The 4248-nt window shown below is 38.1% G+C and overlaps 1 protein-coding gene across 3 annotated transcripts in view; it reads right to left on the reverse strand.

The window, feature by feature from the left end:
* The window catches only part of gata2a (GATA binding protein 2a), a 17096-nt gene extending 15541 nt beyond the window's left edge, over positions 1-1555 (reverse strand). The window contains exons 1-2 of one of the 3 annotated variants that reach the window (XM_016677094.1): positions 1372-1555; positions 1224-1320 (exon numbers count right to left, since the gene is read on the reverse strand). The gene's annotated coding sequence lies outside the window, so the exon portion shown is untranslated. The other 2 variants (XM_007563351.2, XM_007563349.2) reach the window with 2 other exon arrangements.
* Between the last annotated feature and the right edge of the window lie 2693 nt (positions 1556-4248).

Here is a 4248-nt window from a genome sequence, read left to right on the forward strand (position 1 = left end):
TTATTATTATTATTATACTGTTGCCATTTGGAGGTTATATATATATATATGTAAAAATACTCTGTTATAGTTAAGGATTTGTCTCCTTACAGATTCAATCTTTGATTTCCTACCATAGAAAGCGCAGACATGAAAAACTGTTCATATTTTGCTTTTTGCAACAATCTGTATTTAATGAACAAAGAAAGCAATAGATCTCCTCACCTTGTTTTTTTTATATACTTCTAAATCTATACTCATAAAAATATTGTACTTATTGCATGGATCAGGGCTGTAATGTGCCAATTTACAGTGGTGGCCTTTTGCGCCCCTCACCCCTCCCTTGGTGGCGCCATTGCATTTTGCTTGAATAATATACACAAATCAACCATCAGGTATTTGAAAAGGGTATAACAAGGTGTCAGTCTTCGCATGTGTGTGTTTGTGTGTGTGTGTGTGTGCGTGTGCTCCTTGCTCCATGCATGCCTGCGGAGACCCCCAGCCCGCCCCCTGCCTCGGCTCCACCATTGTACGGGTGTGATTGCTCTGTCTGCTGATGAAAGAGGACCGCCGCAGTCATTATGCGTTTCAAATGCGTGACAATTGAATACTTTTGTCGCCGCTAATACAATGCTGATGACACACTAACTGGACCATTTTCGCGATCGAGGGGGTTTGTTCCAGGAGCGGAGCACCTTCTCCCTTCCCGCAGGCGACGCGGGGCGCGCCGCAAAAAAAAAAAAAAAAAAGCGCTGTTATTGGCCGTATGTGTGTTGCACGGTAATACAGCGAAATATTAGAAAGTGCGCACTCCCGCCAGGCGCGTCATTGTTGCGGTGAGCGGAGTTAGTAGTTGGGATATATTTACAATTTCAAGTGCATTTGTTTTTTTCTTATTTTGTTGAATTGTATTGCTTGCATTTATTAAAAACGCCGAATTGTGAAGAAGACAAAATGCAGCCCCTTCTTTCCCTTCATTGTATAAAATTAATAATGATTTTTAATGTAGTTGTCAGTAAGTGTTGGAATATTTGCGACAGTAAGTCTTGAGGGTAAATTTATTAAGAAAAAAAAAAAAAAAAAAAAAACATGCAACCTGCCAACCTAATTCATTACAGTTATTTGTTTCTCCTTTACAAATAATTCTCAACAAACTTTATATTTAATTATCATTACTATTATAATTATTTCCTCCTTTTAATTGTTGAAAACGCAGCCTTGCGGTGTTAAAACACATCTCTTACCTTTTCCACTGAGAGAAAACGTGGGGCTGCTGTTTTGAAGTCACAGCGCGTCCAGTGAAAGCGGCTCCCTCTGGTTCACTCTCCAAAAATAATAACTCTGAGTATAAAAATATTAATAATGATAAATAAAAAAGAAAAGTGTCCACACCTGTCCCGTTGGTTCAGGGAATTTAATGAAGTTATCGGTCTCCGAACAGGCTGTAATATCCGCCGGGCAGAGAGCGGTGCTTCTACCCCGCTGCGCTCTGACTCTCCCTCCTGTCTGCTCTGTCACAGCCTCTCTGTGCACAGAGCTGAAAACTTGTGTGGCTGGATGAGAGAGAGACTACGGGCACACAACCCGACGTAATGGCACGTCAGCCAGCCAGCCAGCCAGCGGCTTGTCTTCCGGGTCTCGGTTAAATACAGACACTGACAGCGGATGGTTATACCTGATCCATGAGAGGAGAGCCAACAGGGTCACATCGATTCACAATGAAGAATCGTTCTTTTTAATTTTTTTTATTTTTTTCCTGTACATGCGCACTAGTTGTCATCCTACTTTTGACTTTAGATGAAAACGTGTGTTTAAAATGACGGATAAATGTAAATTTATTGTTGAGTTTGTGCCAAACTGTGTAAAATACACCGTCACGATGCCGCCACACTGTTAAAACTGTTAGAATTTGATCTAATGGATCAATGCAACAATGTCCATCCAATTTATTACAGTCGTGTCACTAGTTTAAATTCTGTGTAGTTATTCAGATCATTTTGTTTTCCCTGACTGATTTACGGTCAGGGCATGAAATGTTACTGAAACAGTGGTAAACTTTGAAAATCTGTTCTAACAAGGTGGCATTGAAATGACTGTTTTTCACAACCACAGCTATGTGCTACTGTACATCTGGCTAAAGTTGCTTACTTGCATTCTTCCTCAAACGGAGAAATATCATTAACCATAAGTCCTTTGATAACTCTTAGCCTTTACCAAGTTGTTTTACTTAATAAAACCGACATAAACATAACAGTCTCACCATTCTTTGCTGGATGCCTCACAACTCACTGAAGCCACGTCTGAAGTTAAATGATAATTAAAATGTTCAGGATGGTTTTCTTATCAAAATAAAGAAGCCAATTTTAGAATTTAACCGATTATTGAATATTAGGATTGAGTAAAATGCTAATAATTTTACTGACTAGTATTCATCACTCTCCAAAGCTCCTTTTTATAGTGTGTGACTATTGTTTGTACAAAGGCCTGTTGGAGACAATACCCCTTTAAAATAACATTAAGCTAAAGGAAGCTACAAGGAAACCATAATGGCTGCACAACTATTACATGATGTGTAAATTATTTGGAGCACTTTTAAAAATTATTCTTATTGCAGCTGCAGAAATAGTTTATTAAAAAAAAAAAGATTGTGCCACCCAGCAGTCATTCATAAGGCCCTCTAGCTAGTAATTGTTTACACTATAAAAACGTACTGTGGAGGTATTAAATATGAGGCAATTAACTCTTGAACATTTTTATAACTCATATTAGTTTTCATGCTTTTTTAAAAATAGTATTAAATAATTGTTGAAAGCTATGGATGTTGATTTATTTTGGTAAGAAACGCTACTTTTTGATTAAAATTTAACTGGAGATGTTGGTTTTGTCAACTGGTTGTGTGTGGTGGCATCCTTCTACTGTAAGGATATGTTTATATGGGTTGTATTAAGAAAAAAAAAATCAAATTTGGTGAAAGTTGCAGAACCTTCATAAGGCTTGTGCTTTAGAAAGTTTGGGAAGTCTCAGGGTGTATCGTGCTTTAGCTAAACCAGACTAGCTAGCTAGTTTAGCTTCTTGTCCATGGGGAAGTCATTTACTGTGGTTGCAGTTTCAGTAACATTTTAGCTACAAATCAATTCACGTTTCTTTTGAACGCGGGATTTCAGTTAGGAAAGTTTTGCTATCAATTAACTTAATGTATTTCTCTTTTATATGTTAAACTTGCATATTTCTACCCAGAAATAGTGGTTGAAATCGACCTAAATAAAAGGTATGCTAATTATTGCACCGGTTCTGTAGGTTGAATTCTCATTGTTTGCTTTATTCGTGTATGTTTGATCTCATTTCTCAGTTTGACGGTCACCCAAATTGAGAGAACTCTGACAGCTCCCTGCGCCTTAATTAACTCACTGAGATTTGGCTATGTGTGGTTTCAGGCTCTGCCTCCCCCACAAGCCCCTCCGACCCACTTTGTTAAATGTGTTAAAGGAGAAAAATGCGCCCTGCTCCTTCCTTCCCTCCCCCGTCACTCCTCTCCTTTTGGTGCTTTATGTCCCCCAACACAGCAGAAGAGAAGCAGCAAACTTTGTAAAACATGCAAAGCTCCTAAAATCTCCTGCACGCGACCTGGACTCGTGCGCGGCGCCGCAGCCAGGCAGGTGCAAGGGGCGCGAGGACCTCTGTTACTCGGGCCTCGTGCTCCCCAGAGTGCACACGCACACAAAAAGGAGACGATAAAAAAAAGAAGAAAGAAAGGAAGAAAAAAAAAAAAAGTGGAGCCTGCCGGAATCACCGTGAAATGCTTAAAAACAGCAGAGCGAAGATGTGACTTACTAATAGATTTTTGTTTAGTGTGAATATAACAAACATAATTCATCATCACAATCATAAAATTCACTTAACTTATAAAAGTTAAAGATGTGGGCTGGGTGTGATGTAGTTTATAGTTTATGGTGACCCGGGGGGAATCCGATTTATTTGTTTATTTCCTTTTTTTTTCTTTCTTTCCCTGAATTCAACATGAATCTAATTATCCCGGAAGCAATAGTTCAGTTTAGCGTTGATGCCTCTAACATTACCACCTTAATTAGAATCTTATTAGATTAAAAATACAACTGTGGGCTCTTTGTGGTCTGACTTTTAGGCAGCAAATATCAATGACGTCTAGCTCAGATTAAATTTAAAATAAATTTTTTGTGAAAAATTTTTACATCAGCAAAAACATTATTATTATTATTATTATTATTATTATTATTATTATTATTATTATTA

This window comes from Poecilia formosa, unplaced genomic scaffold (assembly GCF_000485575.1).
Source record: "Poecilia formosa unplaced genomic scaffold, Poecilia_formosa-5.1.2 Scaffold147, whole genome shotgun sequence".
In the NCBI taxonomy this organism is placed as follows: domain Eukaryota; kingdom Metazoa; phylum Chordata; class Actinopteri; order Cyprinodontiformes; family Poeciliidae; genus Poecilia; species Poecilia formosa.